We start from the raw sequence: 18,774 nt of genomic DNA, 5'->3' as shown, positions 1-18,774 counted from the left end.
TCGGGCCCTTTTATTTTTGAAACTTGCGCCTAATATCCCCCGTAGATTGACCCAAAAATAAACTCACTAGTTGTTGAATTCCCACTTCTGCTCCAGGGTCTAGGGATGTATTGTGACACATTGCATCCCTTAATCGATCCAAAAATTCAGATGGTGTTTCAGAGGGACCCTGTTTAATAGCATATAATGCTGACCAATTTATAGTTTTAGGTATTGCTCGTTCCATCCCTTTTTCTATCCATTCTTGGTAGCTTTCTAACTTCTGCATTTCTGATGTCCTGTTTGGATCCCACTGTGGATTCTGGAGAGGAAAATAGTCCTTTACGTCCAATTGCTGGGCCTTATAATAATCCTCTGCTAGATCTCCTGCTGTTTTCAGGATTAATTGCTTTTCTGTTTCAGTTAATGCTTCCAGCAATAATTGTATATCAGACCAATCTGGATTGTGTTGCTTGATAATATACCAAAAACGCTTTGTTGTAGTTATTGTAGTTTCCTTCTCAAGGGCCAAAACTAGAGGGTCAGAGGGTGCCTTAATCCCACAGTCTCTCTGCCATTCAGGGTGGTTTCGGAGAGAGAAAAACATGTCACAGTAGGAGACCTCACTCCATTTGCCCTCTCATCTTAAAAACAACATTAGTTGCAGCAGGGTATCATAATCTAAAGTCCCAGTGGGTGGCCACCTTACTCCGTGGTCTAGTCTATAAAGTGGCCACCATTGGCTGCAATATTTAATTAGGATGGATTTATTTTTAGTGCTGCCAGTTCCTGCAACTTCTTTCCAATGTGTTATAACACAAACTAATGGGCTGGCTTTAGGGACTTCTGTGCTCTGTGTAGATCCCATTATCTTCTCTTTTCGTCCCCTGCTTACCTTACACCTAAATTTTTCCTTACTGAACTTTAGAATTTCCTTCCAATCCCCTTCCCACACACAAGACCAAATGCTAGATCAGCCTATTTGTTTCCTCTCTCTATCTGTCTGTCTATTAGGTTCACAAATTCCCAAGGATCATGCCCAAACCATTGGAAAGGGGACCCTTTTTCACCCTTCTCAGTACACAAACAATGCACACAATGCACCAACGCAGCACGCCCGCTCTTGTACGAATACAGCACGCTTATTATTCATACTTTTATTAACAATCATTATGTTTTCAGCATAGTCACGGTCTCATTCGCATCACACCACACACTACACAACAATTCTGCCTTTCTGAAGCAAATACCCCACACTTACTCCCCTCCTGGGCGCGTCTCACTCACTCACACACTCACCTTGCTCACAATGTCCGGACTCCAACACACACACCACCTTAGCTCCGATAACACGGGAGCAGGAATCCACTCGACCCGCATTCTAAGGTCGCTTTGTGGCTGCTCTATCAGACAGCGAATTCCTTCACTGGCCCCCCCTCCTCCCTTCTTGACCCGCGGAGGTCAAGGGAATGAAGAGGCCCCTCCGGTGCTCGTATCCCTCTGCCGGTAACCCCACCGGCCCACTGCTTGCAAGCCCTACCTACCCAGGGACTTCGTTGTAGGCAGGACGTCTCCTGCGATTTATCAACAGCCCTTCAGTCGCGCGTACTTACAAACCCCCCAGAATTAATACGTACCGTTTCATCCGCCAGCCAGTGGTCCTTGCTGTCGCTGCAGTAAGCGAGCCGGGGTCGGGGTCTCCTCCAGGAAATCCTGGGGCACACCATGGAGCCATCCGCCCTCTGCCCAATCCTGCAGACAGATAGCAAGGTCCCATCTGGGGTGCCAAAAATGAAGCATGGAAATAAACTTCACAACCTATAAAGTTGTGGAGTAGGTATGTATTTTATTCAGCGCTGGACGCAGGGGGAGAGCAGCTTCCCAAATCCTGCGTCCCTTACATGACTTCTACTCTTCTATTTATCTAGGAAGTTCATGCATATTCTAAATCACCTATACATATTGATTATCTGTTCTCCGCTCCGTATGGAAATCAGCTGCATAATCATTGCAGCTGCGTAGTTTATTGGGTCGGTGGTCTCTAGATGAGTCAGTGGGCTGGAAATGATGAAGAACAGCAGTCTTCCTCGCTGTTAAACTTTTCACCTTGTCTTTCTACACATGCACTGTAGTCTCATGGTTGTGATATTTTTCAGACTCTGCACTTTTACGAAGAGGGACCCCTTTAATTTTTGCAAGCCCAGCAAGATCTATACATCAGGGGTCTCCTATATGCATTCCTTAAGTAATTGACAACATATGTTTTACTCTTCATTCTATTTAACCCTTAAATCCCCTGTTTCAAGATAAATAGCTTGCTTTTGTGAGTGTCATGAGGCTTCTGGGGCTTCTAGAAGTTGGCACACTGCATGGTTACTATTACAGTACAAGATTTGCGAAAAACGTTGTTATTGTTCCTCTGAGAGATGGCAAGGTCTATGCCCCCAGTGTAAAGGGAGACATCCTAACCAAGCTGATTTTGAGCCTAAGATCCTAAAGTTTGTGTGTGGCAAATCACATTCAATACCTGCAACTCAGGGAAAGGACTGTGAGGCTGTGTGGAGAGAGATTTGGGTGGAAACAGGATAAGAGAAGAAGGAGGAGGTAATGAGTACTAGACAAAGCAAGGAGATTTCTAAGGCTAGTCCTTTAGTCTGTATTTTGACACACTGGAAAGAGTTAGTAGGGTATGGGGGCACTGAAAAATAGCAAAGTTTGATCAACTTTCACAGACATATCCCTCAGCAGAATCCATTAAAACTTCAGGAAAATTTGGTGTTTCAATTTAACTTTGAACTCTTGAGAAGTTCCTTTAACACACTGAGGGACTTAATCTGATGCAAACAGCACCAAATCCCTGTGAGGGACATTAAAATCCTTGTGCTGTGTCTGTGCTGAGCTGAGCTGGGATGGTCTCCTGGCACAGAGACAGCTCCCAGGCTCAACCAAGAAGAGCTTCAAAAAGACATTTCTGCTGAGAAGCTGCTCCTCTCCCAGCCCAGCAGGGCTCAGGGCACTGCCTGCAAGCACTTAGGCGACAGGAGCCAGGCATAGACAGGCTAGAGACAATCAGCACTGGGAAGACATTGAGCTAAGACTTCACTTGGGGAAACATCTTCACAGCCCTGGACATGGTGAGTGTGTGGTTGCAGGGCAATGTCCCCTGTGCTCCTGGAAGGATCGCCTGGAGCCAGCACAGCCCACAGCCTGGGGGATGTGTCAGAAGGACTCTCCCAGTTCCTCTGAGGCACAGAAGGAGGAGGAGGATGTGCTGCAGAGCAAGGCTGCCCTGGGCACTGTCAGAGGGACAGGGCAGGACGGTTCCTGCTGCCAGGGATGGCTGCAGGGGCTGACGCTGGGGCTGCAGCCAGGGCTGCCCAGGGCTGTCCTGCAGAGCAGCTCCTGCAGCCTTCAGGGCTCTTGGCCAGCCCAGGGCATGTGCCACCTGCCAGGGGCACCTCTCAGCCTTCCTGGCAGCTCCCCATGGACTCTGGGGAGAAGATAGAGGTGGAAGGAGTGATCCCCATCAGGACAGATTCCTCCTGCTGTGGAGATGGTGCTGCATGGCAAGGGCTGCTCTCAGCTTTCTCCTCAAGGCGAGGGAAAGGGGCTGTCAGGTATGTCTGTGTCACTGAGACTCCTGCACTGTCCCACTGGGCATCAGCAGATCTGCCTCAAATCTCCCTCAAAAAGTGCCTCTTCACCCTTCTCTGCCTACAGACAGCAGCAGCAGCACCCTGGCTTGCAGCATCTCAGTTTGTCTGAGCTGCCCCTAAGGCCCTGCTGGCAGGGAGATGTCGCTGAGCAGTGCCCTGTGCTGGGAGGGGTGTGCAGGGCAGAGCTGAGCCCCCAGGGCTAGGCTGGGCTCTTGGAACACTGGCAGGGACAAGCTTTGGTTGCAGAGAAATAGCTCCCAGTAGACACAACACCAGACAGTAGAGAGCCACACCAGCCCTGAATATCCCTGTCCATCTGCAGATGAAAAAAAGGTGGGGGTTTAGAGAGATTAATTTTGAAACTGGAGTCTAAAAAAGTTTTTTAAAGAAAATTTTATTTGTGAGAACCCTGTAAAAGCAGGAGGTAATGAGCACTGGGCAGATGTGTAGGGCCAGTGGTTCTGAATGCACAGGGGCACAAGGAGGCTTTTTATCCCAAAGGGATCCTAAAAGCTCTGGCTGAGAGCAATGCTGAAGTTGAGCCAGCAGCTCAGCAGCAAAACCATAAACTCAAAAATAAAAAACTTTTACAAATTACTACCAAAGTATGAGAAGATTATTTGGAAGGATTCTAAAGAATATTTCGTAGGATTGGCTCAATGAATTTCTTCCCACCTTCTCAAAGTCTTCTTTCAACAGCTCAGAATGCCCAGAGTGGAGCGATGTCCAACAGCAGCTCCATCAGCCACTTCCTCCTGCTGGCACTGGCAGACACGCGGCAGCTGCAGCTCCTGCACTTCTGCCTCTTCCTGGGCATCTCCCTGGCTGCCCTCCTGGGCAACGGCCTCATCATCAGCGCCGTAGCCTGCGGCCACCACCTGCACACCCCCATGTTCTTCTTCCTGCTCAACCTGGCCCTCAGCGACCTGGGCTGCATCTGTACCACTGTGCCCAAAGCTATGCACAATTCCCTCTGGGACACCAGGAATATCTCTTACCCAGGATGTGCTGCTCAGCTCTTTTTCTTTCTATTTTTCATTGGAGCAGAGTACTATCTCCTGACCATCATGTGCTACGACCGCTACGTGTCCATGTGCAAACTCCTGCACTACGGGACCCTCCTGGGCAGCAGAGCTTGTGCCCACATGGCAGCAGCTGCCTGAGCCAGTGCCTTTCTCTATTCACTGCTGCACATGGGCAATACATTTTCCCTGTCCCTGTGCCATGGCAATGTCCTGGGCCAGTTCTTCTGTGAAATCCCACACATCCTCAAACTCTTCTGCTCAAACTCAAACCTCAGAGAACTTGGGCTTCTTGCTGTTAGTGTTTGTTTAGGTTTTGGCTGTTTTGAGTTCATTGTTTTCTCCTATGTGCAGATCTTCAGGGCTGTGCTGAGGATCCCCTCTGAGCAGGGACGACACAAAGCCTTTTCCACCTGCCTCCCTCACCTGGCCGTGGTCTCACTGTTCCTCAGCACTGGCACATTTGCCTGCTTGAAGCCCGCCTCCATCTCTTTCCCATCCCTGGATCTGGCCCTGTCAGTTCTGTACTCAGTAGTGCCTCCAGCCCTGATCCCCCTTATCTACAGCCTGATGAACCAGGAGCTCAAGGTTGCAGTGTGGACACTGATGACTGGCTGCTTTCAGGGACATTAAACTGCTGGCCAATTTCTGAAAATCACTTGTAATAACTGTTATAAATGAACGAAATGAGCCATAAAAAATCAAATCAAAGTAAAAAAAATATTTATTAGTTACAGAAGGCAAAAGCAAAGTCCACAGCGCCGGGCGACACGGGAGCCTCCAGCTCCGAAACTGCCGTGCCCCCCCCTCCCCGCTCACTACTTTTAAGTTGTTCAGTTTCCGGGGTTTCATGCTCCTCCTCTAGTAGTTCTACGCATGCTCCTCGGGTTTCATGCCCCCCCTTCTAGTAGTTCCGCGCACGCTCCTTCAGTTTCTAGGGGGTCTTCTTCTGCCTTCTGGTGGTCGAGGGATGAAGGTGAGTAGTCTTCCTCACCCTTGTTTTACTGACCCTTACTAACACTTAAGGCGATAGTTAATTAACGCAAGCAAAGTGAAAATGACTATCAGCATCTTGGCAAGTAGAGCAAAACAATTAGAGACATCTTGGCTCACTCTCAAGATCTTTCAGACAAGCAAAGCAAAATAATTAACAGCATCCTTGCAAGTAAAGCAAAACAGCAAAATTATATCCCAGCCTCCAAGTCCTTGCAATATCCTCTCAAGGTCTATCAGGCGAACAAAAGGTTTTCATCACAATAACAGTCATCTTTGATACTTCTTGTTGGTTTCGTTGTGAGGTTATTTTTCCTTTGTTTTAGTTTTATCATACAGTCCATAAAAAAAGTTACTCTGTCTTCCATTGCTCATTATGTGACCCAATCTTCCCTGTGGCCACAAAATATGTCAATAAAAGGTTGCAGTCTTCGTGGCTTTAAACACACTGAAGGATTTCTCTCCCAGCCAAATTTTCTCCAGAGATGCCCCTTTTGTTCCCATCGCTGTAGCTGCAGCAGCAATGTGTCTGTGCAGAGCTGGGGCAGATCAGTGCTGGCACAGCAGCTGTGCCCAGCAGCAGCAGCACTTGATGTTGCCAGTGCTGCTCCTGTGCCACTGCCCTGCTGCCCTCCTGCCCCTCGTGTTGCTGCAGGGCCTGAGTGCTCTCGGGGCCGGGCACAGCCCTGGGGGTGGCAGTGCCAGGGCTGCAGCAGGGACAGGCCAATGGCACTGCTGGGGCAGCGCTGACGCCTCAGTGCAGGGCCTGGGGGCTCCAGTCTCCTTGGCCAGGCTCTCTCCAGAGCACTTGGCCAGGCCAATGCTGAGCAGAGAAAATCCCCGTGAGCAGCCCCAGGCTGGCCGTGGGCAGGCTGGGGGCAAACAGCATGGCTGCTGTTCTGCAAGGTCCCTGCAATGGGAAGACCCTGGCAAGGAGCAGCAGAGCAGGGGCTTATCCATCCCCACTGCACTGGACAGCCCAGGGCAGCGTCCCAGAGCGTCCTCATGCACCTGCAAACAACATTCCCCCTCTGCAGCCCTGGCCTCTCCCCCAGCTCACACAGGTGTGCCTTGCAGGCACAGACACGGCAGCACTGGCTCAGGAGCTCCTGTTTGCATTGCACAGAGCAGGCGTCAGCACCCCCATGGTGCTGATGTGGGGAGATGGAGCTGAGTGAGCACAAATGCCATCAGCCCCTGGGGCCAGCAAGGGCTGGGGGACACAAGGGAAACCACTCAGGTTTGTGGTGGCCTCTGCAGTCAGCCAGAAAGTTTGTTCCGAGGAACTCTGAGTTTCCTGGCCGACTGCAGATGATGTTGCTCAGAGCCAGGGTTGCCTGATGACTACCCCCACAAAATCCTGAGCATTTCCTTTGCTTCACCTTTGCTTTCTTTCCTCTCTCAAAATTCTGATTTCTTCCTCTTTCCAATCCCTGTCCCCTCCCTTACAACAGCCCATCCCTGTTTGCCCTTTCCCATTTTGCCCCACTCCCCATTTCAATTCCTGCGTTAGCACCATGGGAACATCCCTTGGGGAGCAGGATCATCTTACAGGTGCTTCAAGAATTGTCTGCAGGGTCCTGCAGTGTCTCGTGCTCCTCCCTTGCCAGAAGCACCACAGGCCAGGGAGGCACATCTGGGCTGCTGTGTCTGGGTGTGGGGCTTCCTCTTGTGGGCAGTGAGGAGGGGCTGGAGAGGCTTTGAAAGACTGACAGGATGGGCTTTTGGGGCTGTGTGGAGAAGCTGAGGGACCCGGGCTGCTGGACCTTGTGAAGAGGAGGCCTGGGCATATCTTGAAACTGCTTCAGGGGTGGTTTCAGAAAATCACAGAATTTAACAGGGCTGGAAAAGGTCTTGGAGATAATCAAGTCCAACCTGTGCCCTGACACCACCTTGTCTCCCCTGAGCCTCCTCTTCTTCAGGATAAACATCCCCAGCTCCCTCAGCCACTCCTCATAAGAATTGTGTTCCAGACATCAGCCTAGTTGCCCTTCTCTGGACATGCTCCAGCCCCTCCATGTCCTTCCCCAGCTGGGTCATCCAGAACTTTGCAGAGCACTGAGGTGCTGCACAACCAGTTCTGAATAAAGTGGAAGAATCACTGCCCGGGTCCTGTTGGCCACACCATTCCTCATCCAGGCCAGGAGCCTTTGGCCTTCTTGGCCACATGGGCACACTGCTGGCTCATGTCCAGCCTGCTGTCCATCAGTTCTCCCGGGTCCTTTTCTACCTCTCCACTGTCCAGACACTCCTTTTCTAGCCTGTAGCACTGCATGAGGTGGTTGTGGCGATAGTACAGCACTTGCTGTTGTTAAACCTCACTTTGTTGGATTTGGGCCTTAGATCAAGCCTGTCCAGGTGCCTCTGCAGAACCCTCCTGCCCTCAGTAGATCCACACATGGTGTCCACACCAGTGTACCTTTAAGGCCTCAGGGTAACCGTGGTCTCCATGATTCCATGCGGTCTCTCTTGAACATCTTGGTCAGGATTTCTTGCAGACTATAGATGCCACCAGTGAGAAGCCTGGTTATTCTTTGAGTGCCAAAAGCCTCCTCTAAATAGACATTACAAAATTCATGGAGTCAGCTTTATTGTACAGAAAAACCTGCCCCTGTTTTTTGCCCAAGGCTCCGGAACAGAGATTTGGCTTCTGCCTGTTCCATTTCCCTATGCTTCAGGATTTCTCCCAGAATAAGGATGCCACCATTTACAAGCCTAGTTACAAGTGGAGTCACAAAAACTTCCTCCAAAAGTTATTAGGAAACTGAAAGGGTGTGTTTCTTTTCAAAGGGAAAAGGGCCCCTCTTTGTGTCCACGGCCTGTGCCTTACACTGGGTTTCTCCCTGCTGAAATTCCATATTGAACTGCTTTTCTCCAAGTCGAAAGGTGCCTCCACTTTGAAGCCTGGTTGTTCTTTGAGTGCCAAAAACCTCCTTTAAATAGACATTACAAAAGTGGTGAACTGACCTTCATTTCACTGGGAAACATAACTCACTAAAATCCCTCCAACCCCCCCAAAATCTCTCAATGCTGCCCCCAAAATCCCAGAATTGCTCAAAACCAGCCCAAAACACAAAAAAAATCCCAGAAAACTGTCCACAAATCCCATTGAAATGACTCCAAATTCCATACAAATACCTCAAAAATCCCTCAAAACTGCCCCAAAAATGGTCCTGACCCTGTCCCAAAGCTTCCAACTGCCTCCACTCCCCCAGGTAAGTTCAGCTCAGCCCAAATCCTCCAATTTTTTCACCAAATCCTCCATTTTTTATCCCAAATCTTCCTTTTTTTATTCTAGATCTTCCTTTTTTATCCCAAAAACTTTTTTTATCCCAAATCCCCATTTTTTAGCCCCAAAATTCTTCTTTGTATACCCCAAATGTCGTTTTAAGACCCCAAATTTGCCTTTTCACAGCCCAAATATTTTGTGCATCCCAAATCCCTTTTCCCACCTCAAAATCTCCTTTACCCACCCCAAATCCCCTTCTTCCACCCAAGGTCCTTTCCTGTCTACCCCAAATCCTTTTTCCCACCCAAAATCCTCGATCCCCACCCCAAATCTCCCTTTCCTCCCTCCAAATCTAATTTTCCATCCCAAAATCTCCTTTTTCTACCCCAAAACTCCCTTTTTAGGTTTCCCCAGGTGTTTTTGGGGTTCCACTGGGGTTTTTGGAGTTTTTCCCAGCATCGTACCATGGGTCTCTGCAGACATTGCACCAGGAGCTGCCCCCACCCCACATGAATCCGAAATCAACCTTAAATCAACCCTAAATGAACCCAGCTGTGCCCCTCAAGGCTGGAGTGGTTTGGGGGGGGGGGGCACTTTGGGGTCTGGTGAGTTTGACCCCAAAGTTTGGGGAAGGGAGAGGTTTGATCCTAAAGTTTGGGGGGGGTTGACACACCAGGGTTTGAGATCAGAGGGTTTGACCCCAGAATTTGGTGATCAGGGGCATTTAAGCCAAATTTTGGGATCAGAGGGGTTGGACACCCCACATACTTCAAACCCCAAAGTTTGGGGATTGGGGGGGTTTGACCCCCTCAGTTTGGGGTGAAGGTTGAGATCAAAACGATTCCCTGGAAAGAGCGGCGAGACCGGGAATGGGAACAGGATTGGGAACAGGATCAGGATTGGGAATGGGAACGGGATCAGGATCGGGAACGGGATTGGGAATGGGAATGAACTAGAGATTTGGAATGCAATCAAGTTTGGGAATGGGAACGGAATCAGGATTGGGAAAGGGATCGAGATTGCAAATGGGATAGGGATCAGAAATGGGAATGAGATCGGGAAGGGGAACGGGAACAGAATTGGGAATGGGAACGGGACTGGGATTGAGAATGGGAACAGGAATGGGATGAAGATTGGGAATGGGAACAAGATAGGGATCAGGACCAGTAATGGGATCGGGATTGGAATGGGAATAGGAATGGGACTGGAAGCAGGAATAGGACTGGGAATGGGAAGGGGAACAGTAAGAAGATTGAGAATGGGATCAGGAACAAGTTAGGGATTGGGAACAGGATTGGGATGCTAACGCTGTGATATAAATAGGTGACTTGGTTGGGAAATCTCAAATTGGAGAACCAAAACCAGTACAGACAGGAACAACTTTTCCTGGCTGGGAACTGAAATTCCAGACCCTGGCAGTGTGATCCACGCAGGACCATCCAGACTGGGATCATGGGGGCTGGGATCACATGGACTGGGATCCTCCTGACTGGGACTGCACAGACTGGGACCAGATGGATCAGGGTCTTCCAGACTGGGATTGTACAAACTGGGAACACATGGACTGGGATTGTACAAACTGGGACCATATGGACTGGGATTGCACAAACTGGGACTGTATGGACTGGGATTGTGCAAACTGGGACCATATGAACTGGGATTGTACAAACAAGGAACACATGGACTGGGATTGTACAAACTGGGACCATATGGACTGGGATTGTACAAACTGGGACCATATGGACCGTTCTGGCTGCACCAGGACGATGTGAACCGATGGAACCCTGCCCCACCCAGGGGTCCCTGCCAGTCCTGTTCGGGAGCACAGCCAAAACTCCCCGGAGTGAATGCGGAGGTCCCAGAGTGCTCCCGGTGTCGGTCCCAGTCTTGGAGCAGTCCTGGAGCACTCCTGGTGCTGAATCTGATCCTGGTGTTGATCTCAATCCCAGCGCAATGCTGGTCTTTGTCTCAGTCCTATATGGGTACCAGTCTCAGTGCTGGTTCTGTTTTCAGTCTTGGTCTCAGTCACAGTCTCGGAGTAGTTCTGGTCCCAGTGCTGGTTCCGGTGCCGGCGCTGGTCCCAGAATGCTCATAGTTCCAATCTCAGTCTCGGTGCTGGTTCCGGTGCTGCTCTCAGTCTCAGTCCCGGAGTTGTGCCGCTCCCAGTCCCAGAATTCTCCCGGTGCTGGTCCCAATGTTGGTGCTGGTCTCAGTCTTGGTCCCAGTGCCAGTTCTGGAGCCCATTTTGGTCTCGGTCTCCATACCAAAGATTTTAGCCCTGTTTGGGTGATTTTAGGATAAACTGGGCTGTCTAAGGTTGGATTTTAGGCACCATTTGGACAATGTTAAGTCCATTTTCAGGATTTTAGACCACTGTGGTGTGGATTTGAGGCCCATTTGGCTGATTTTAGGCCAAACCTGGTGGATGTAGGCTGCATTTGAGTCCAAACCAGGCCCTTTTAGGACTGTGTGGCCCTTTGGCCACGCCCCTTTCCCATCACAGTTCCTGCCCTTTGCTTGACCCCGCCCCTTTTCCTTCACAGTTCCCACCCTTCCCTTGACCCATCCCCTCCCTGTTCGGAAGGGCAGAGGACAAGGAGGAGGCAGAGGGAGGAAGCGGTAGCAGAAGCAGGAGGAGAGAAGGAGCGAATCAATCGCACTAACCCAGAGCAACCTGAACTCGCAGCCCCCCGGGACCATCGCCCCACATCCCAGGTACACGGGGAGGGGGAGCTCGCCCCAAATATCCCGGGGGGGCCCCCTGGATTTGGGTGTTTTGGGGGGGATGTTTGGAGCTTGCAGCGCTCCAGAGCCGAGCCGCAGATGCCCCTCGAGGGGACATCAGGGGGTCCCCGGGAGGTGTTTTTGTGGGTCCCGGTGGCGGCAGAGCCCCAGTAGGGGCGGGGGGATGCGGGTCTCCCCGCGCTGGGGGTTGGGCTTCCCAGCCCGGGCCCTGCGAGCTCTGCTGGGGCCCCGTGGGGACCGCGTGGGGCCGGTGGCATCGGCGGGGAGACACCAGTTTGGGGGAGCCCCGGGAGAGCTGCGGCTTCCCTGAGCGGGACCCCAGAGAGAGGAGAGCCCCAGAACCCCAAAGCGGGACCCCGAGAGGGGGGAGGGACCCCTGGGATTGCCGGGACCCCGGCGGGGGTGCTGGGGCTGGAGGGGCGCAATGGCCGCAAAGGGGTTCGGGGGTCCCGGTGCTGGGAATGGCTGCTCCCAGTATGAGCCCATCACTCCCAGTATGATCCTGGTCACTTCCCCTCGGTGCCTGCGGGATTCCTGTTGCTCCCAGTATGAACCCAGTCATTCCCTATTGTGACACACTTTGCCCCCATCTGGGAAAAAAAAAAAAGAAAAAAAAAAAGTTACTGCCAGTTTTTCCAGTGTGTTCCCAGTTCTCCCAGTTGCCCCCAGTACAGTCGCAGTCACTCCCAGTATGATGGCAGTGGCCCCCACTGTGATCCCAGTTGCTTCCTGTCAATGCCAACATGACCCTAGTAGCATCCAGTATGATCCCTGTGACTCCCTGTCTCTCCCAGTGTATCCCAGTCACTCACATTTACTCCCAGTCCCCCTCAGCATGGTCCCACTCACTCCCAGTTGTCCCCAGCATGATCCCAGCTGTTCTCAGTGTGGTTCCAGTCCCTCCCGTATGCTTACAGACTCTCCCTGTATATCCCAGTTGCTCAGTATGGTTCTAGTTACCTCTGAATGATCCCAGTCTTTCCCAGTTGCCTCCAGCATGCCCCATTTCTGTCAGTTGTCCAAAATATAGTCCCACTTACTACCAGTATGATCCCACTTGTGCTCTCAGTTCCCTCAACATGGTTCCAGTACCTTCCAATTGATCCCAGTTGCTCCCAATATGTCCATGTTTGCCGCCCAATATGGGCCCAGTAGCTCCCAGTAACCCCCAGTCAGGTTCCATTGACACCCATTGTAATCTGAGTGGCTCTCAGGATGATCCCAGTAGGACCCATAGTCACTCCCAGTATGGTCCCAGTCACTTCTGCTACAATCTCAGTTGCTCCAAGTATGAGCCACTGTACCCAGTCACCCCAGTATAATCCCAGTCATTCCCAGTATTATTCCAGTCATGCCCAGAGTGACTCCCTGTCACTCCCAATGTGGGCCCAGTTGATCCCAGTCACCTCCACCATGGTTCCAGTCACAAACAGCAATTTTCTAGTCACTCCCAGTCTGATTCCAGTATGATCCCAGCCAGTTCCAGTAGGATCCCAGTATGGCCCTGGCACAGGCATAGCTCCTCCCATTATCATCCAATGTGGTTCCAGCTGCTCCCATTTACTGCCACTATGGTTTCAATCTTCCCCAGTGTACCCCAGTTGCTGCCAGCATGTTCCCAGTCACTGCCAGTTCCCCTGACTTTGTTCCAGCCTGATCCCAGTTACTCACAGCCACTCCCAGTCACGCTCTGTGCAGTCCCAGTTGCTGCCAGTATGATCCAGTATGATCCCAGTGTCCCTCAGCATGCCTGCAGTAATTCCCAGTCACTCCCAGTGGCAAGAACAGGAGCCTGGTGCAGGCTCATGGCCCCTGCTCGGTCCCAGCAGGAGGGAGGGCTCTGAGCCCAGGGCTGCTGGCAGGATGGGCTGCTGTGGCCAGCTGGGGGCCTGTGAGCAATGCCCAAAGCCTTGTGCTCTCTGCAGCTGGCCAAGGGCAGCAGCAGGGCTGAAGGGTTCGTGTGGCACAGGCAGCCCGAGCTGTGGAGCCCTCAGGCCCCCGTGGCAGAGGCGCCCTCAGGAACGGCACCGGGACTGGCACCGGCTGTGGGGATTGGTTGTGGCTTTAGATCTTCCCAGAGCAGAGCAGTTGCTGGCTGCTGTAAAGTTGTTTCTTGTGAAGGCACGTCAGGCTCCAAAGGCAAAGAGCCCAAGGCTCTCCAGTCCGTGTTCAATCTCTCTGCCATAAAGTCCCGATGGAAGCAGGAGCAGCTCTCTGCTGCAAGAGGTCGAAGCTGCAGCTGGTGCAGAGTCTCCAGAGGCAGATGCTCCCTGACCTTTCTTCTTCTGTTAGTTTCTTCTTCATCTTCCTCTTCTTCTTCTCTCACGTGCTGGTAGTGGTGATGATGATGGGGGGGAGGAAGAGACAGGGACGATAAAGAAGCAAGAGAGAGCTCTCACTGCAATACACAGATTTTTATTGACAAATAACCCAATGAGCCAAAAGCTGAAGTATTTCTCCGAAACCTGTTAAAATTCTGCTTCTCAAACACAAAAGTTTACACCTAACTTGTGCACCTGGCCTATCTGTTTAATGGGAAGAATAAAAAAAAATATTTTTACTTTATTTTTATTCTGCATAGAACTGTGTTTCGAGGCTCTCATTCCAGGTTCTTTTTTTAAAGGGATTCTATGGCTTTTACTTTTTAAGGCATTTAAAATGTATTTCTACGTACTTCAAACTAAGATTTATACTTCTTCATAGCTACGCAACTGAATATTCTACTTTCCTTAACTAAAGCTCAGAACTCTATTTCATGTTGGAGTGGCTTAATTTTATTTTATTTCTCAAAAGGTTTTTAATTTCAATTTTGCATTCTGTTCTCTCTTGGAGGGACTCACAGAGGCTTCTGTGCTGTACATTCAACAACTGGGTATGGGGACAACGAATTGGAACAGGAATGAAAAGAGGAACAGGAAATGGGAATATGCAATGGACATGGAATATAGAAATAGGAATTGGAGAGAGAATATGGGATGGGGACGTAAAAGATGGGACAGGGAATGGAAACTGGAATACGGGAATAGGATTGGGAATACGAATAAGGGAACCAACACTGGAAATATAGAAATGGAAATGTTGTACATACATATCTGTGAGAGCTTCCTGTCAAATCCTTATCCTTCCCAACAGACAGGGAATATGGGACTGGGAATATGGGAACGACAACCGGGCAGATAAGAGGGGACAGGGAGAGGGAATGAGAGCAGGAATGGGAATTGAAATGGGATGGGATGGGAGCCAGAAGGATGTGGAGCCCCCAGCCAGGTGTCTTCCCAACACGGATCAGAGGCACCAGGACTCAGCGGGGCTCTGCCCACCGAAGGTCACTGGGGATCATCCAGCGCGGATCCTGCCATGGACATAGAGCTGCAGCAGCGCATGAAGCTCTTCCTGCACTCGGGGCACTCACAGGGCTTCTCTCAGTGGAGACTCTGTTGGTGTTTGGTCAAGTGAGATCTCTGTGCAAAGCTCTTCCCACACTCTGGACACTTGTAGGGTCTCTCCCCAGTGTGGATGCGCCGGTGTATGGTGAGGCCATATTTCTGCTTGAAGCCCTTCCCGCAGTCATGACACTCATAAGGCCTCTCATCCTTGTGACTGCGATAGTGCTGGAGGAGATGGGCTCTTCTCAGAAACCCCTTCCCACATTTATCACACTCGTAGAGTGTCTCCCCAGTGTAGATGCGCTGGTGCATGGCGAGAGTCCAGTTGTGCTTGAAGCCCTTCCCGCAGTCAGAGCAGCAGAAGGGCTTCTCATCCTTGTGAATGCGATAGTGCAGGAGGAGATTGGATCTGGTCTGAAATCTCTTCCTGCATTTATCACACTCGTAGGGCCTCTCCCCAGTGTGAATGAGCCGGTTCCTGATGAGATGTGAGTTGTGCTTGAAGTCCTTCTCGCAGTCAAAACACTTATAAGGCCTCTCATCCAAGTGACTGCGACAGTGCAGGACTTGATAGGCTCTACTCGGAAACCTCTTTCTGCATTTATCACACTCATAGGGCCTCTCCCCAGTGTGGGTCCTCTTGTGCACAATCAGGTGTGAGCTCTGGCTGAATCTCTTCCCACACTCCCCACACTCGTAGGGCCGTTCCCCTGTGTGGATTCTCTGGTGTCTGATCAGGTGAGATCTCCTCCTGAAGCCTTTCCCACATTGTGAGCAATTGTGGGGCTTCTCTCCATTATGAAGCCGCTCACGCAGCCCCAGCTCCGAGCTCTGGCCGCCTCCCCGGTCCGGGCTGGCTCTTTCCTGCTGGGATCTCCAGGCTGTGTGTTTGCAGCCCCTCCTGGTGTAGGATCTGCGGGGCTTTTCTTCCCCGTTGCATTCCTGCGCCGTGGAGCCACTGCAAACGGCCTCTCGCCCGAGGCTGTGCCGCGGGGATTTGTCCTCCCTGCTATCCGTACTCAGCTCCTTGTCTGGGGGAGGAAAGACAAGGAGAGGATGGGATTTGCCTCCGTGCCAGAAAGAAGGGCAAGGAGATCCCCCCAGGGCTGTGCTGGGCTGGGAGATGGAGCAGGACACAGGGGCAAAGGGACACTGACTTCCTCCTCACCTGCCTGGGGCTCCCAGGCCATCTTCCTCTTCCTCACAGCCTTTTCCTCCTCCTCCTGGGTGCCAAAGTTTTGAAAATCCTGGTTTGAGGGCAAAACAAGGGTTGAACGCGTTGGGTTTGATGGTGGCGCTGCCCAAGGGCAGCTGGAGAAGTCAGCTTTCAGCCTCGGGGGCCCGGAGCCCGCTCAGCACCAACCTCCTGCGCCCCTCCAGGCTGCCGGGGATCCCCCGGCTCCGGGATCGCCCCTCTGCGCTCTTCCCGCTCTGGGGCTCGGCTTTAGGCTCCTGCAAATCCAAACATACCCTGAACCGCAAAATAAAACCCTCCCGGAGCCCCCCCATGATGGATTTGGGGCGAGCTCCCCCTCATCGCTCCACCGCGGGTTTTTGGGGGGGCGATGCTGCCGGACTCGGGGGAAGCTGCGGCCTCAGAGAGCAGGCGGGAGAAGCGCTTCGTTCCAAAATCGCTCCTCCTCTTCCTCCCGCTCCTCCTCCACTCCCAGCGATCTCCCAGCGCAGCCAGAGCCGCTGGAACTGGGGTGCCAAACGCCCTGAGCAACCCCCAGGTCCCTCCCAGGACCCCTCAAATCCCTGGAACCGGGCGTCCCCCGCATCCCCTGGAAGATCCCCCCGTGTCCCCAAGCAGGTCGTTATTTAACATCTCTATTTTTTCCCTGTTTTTGGGTGTTTGGGAAGAACAAAGAGAAATGCAAAGAAAATCCAGGCCACGGGGAGGATGTGGAGCCCCCAGCCAGGTGTCTTCCCAACACGGATCCGCAGCACCAGGGCTCTGCGGGGCTCTGCCCACCGGGGGTCCCTGGGGATCATCCAGCGCGGATCCTGCCATGAGGATGCAGCTGCAGCAGGGCACTGTCTTGGTTTGAAAGACAGGTGTCTGCTAAGGAGCTCTGGAGCTTCTCTTGAAATGGAAAATGTAAACTCCCTCCCTCTAAATTAACGTGTTGGAAATTAAAGAGCTCCCTGGCAAAGATATGGGATTTAGAATAGCAGTTTTTCACTGGGAAAATGAAAATAAATAATAGCAATATAAAGACCAAAAACACAGGCAAGGTCAGAATGCAACCTGTAACCCTGTTGTTCAGGGTGTTGGTTACAGTCTGAATAATGGTACCTGTAGTTTTCTTGGAGTGACAGATGTGGTTTTGTTGAAGCAATGATTTTGGAGAAGGGTGTAGTTACTTTTTAACATCTAGTGGTGATGAAGATAGGCCTGTACTTCTTTTGGGATTTTACTAGGAAAGGTTGCTCTGATGTTTCAAATTTCAGATTTTATTTAGGTAGGAAATACTTGACTTTTCATCTTGCGTGGGGCATCTCCCATAAGGTATAACTCCTTGTGAGGAGTTCTGAGGGGTGGGTCATGGAAGAGATAAGGAGCCCTGCTCCACCTGGTTTCAGCAGATGCTGATAGAATATATACTTCTGCTTGCATCTTGCATTGCAACTTAAGACATTATCTACTCCTTATTCTATTACCATCTGCATCCTTCCTTAATTAATAACTTCTTTCAACTCTGCTCTATATTTTTATCCACAGTGAAACTTTACACACAGTTCTCACTTAAGATTAGGTTTTTCTGTGGTACTCAATGTGTTTCTTTATCTTTCTGCATTACCTACTAAGTGTAACTAGGTTTTTAAGCAAAACAAAATTGTACTGATTGGTTTGCCTTTGCTTGAGGTGGGACTAATCTAAACAGTCTTAAAATACCTTTTATGTGTACTACAGGGACTTTATCCCCATCCACTGTGTGCAAGGCTTCAGACTGGGCAGGACTTGCTTGAGTGATGGACTCTCAGGTGTTGACTATTTAGGTGTCTTTTGTTAAATTCATTTCATTTTTTGGATGTTTCCCTGCCAATTGCCTTTAGGGTAATTTTAAGTAGTCTGTTTTACAGTTCAACTTTCCTGGCAGCTGGTGTGTGATAAGGTATATGATCTATTTATTCAATATTCTGTTTTTTGGCTGAGGTGTTTCTAAGGCTGTTCTTCAAATGGGTCCTGTTGTCTGACAATTCTCTCAGGGGTGCTGTGTCTTTATAGGAATTGCTTTTTCGGGCTTTGAACGGTGTTTTGAGTAGTAGTGTGAGGTATAGGGTAGGTTTCTAATGATCTAGTGGTGGCTTCTACAATTGTGATCATGTAGCACTTGCCTTGGGGACTTTGAGGCAGTGTGATGTAGTTCATTTGCTTGGCTTCTTTATACTTATATTTGGAATACTGCCCCCCATACTAGAGAGGCTTTATCGGCTTGGCTTGCTTGATTTTAGCACATGTCTTACAGTTATGGATAACTTGAGAAATGCAATTTATAGTTAAATCTGCTTTTCAGTTTTGTGCCTACTTATAGGTGGCATTTTTGCCTTGATGGCTTGAGGCAGTATGGGCCTATTCAGCTAGGAACAACTCTCCTTTATGTTTCTAATTTAAATTTATTGGTGACATCGCTATTTTTGCAGCTTGATCTACTTGCTCCTTGTTTAAGTGTTCTTTATTAGTCTGACTTTTGGGGACGTGGCCATCTTCCTGATGGACTTGTACAGAGTTTGTCTGAGTGGCAATGTTTTTCCACTCA

This window comes from Erithacus rubecula (genome assembly GCF_903797595.1).
Source record: "Erithacus rubecula genome assembly, contig: scaffold_98_arrow_ctg1, whole genome shotgun sequence".
Classification (NCBI taxonomy): Eukaryota; Metazoa; Chordata; class Aves; order Passeriformes; family Muscicapidae; genus Erithacus; species Erithacus rubecula.
This window is presented reverse-complemented; position numbering follows the sequence as displayed.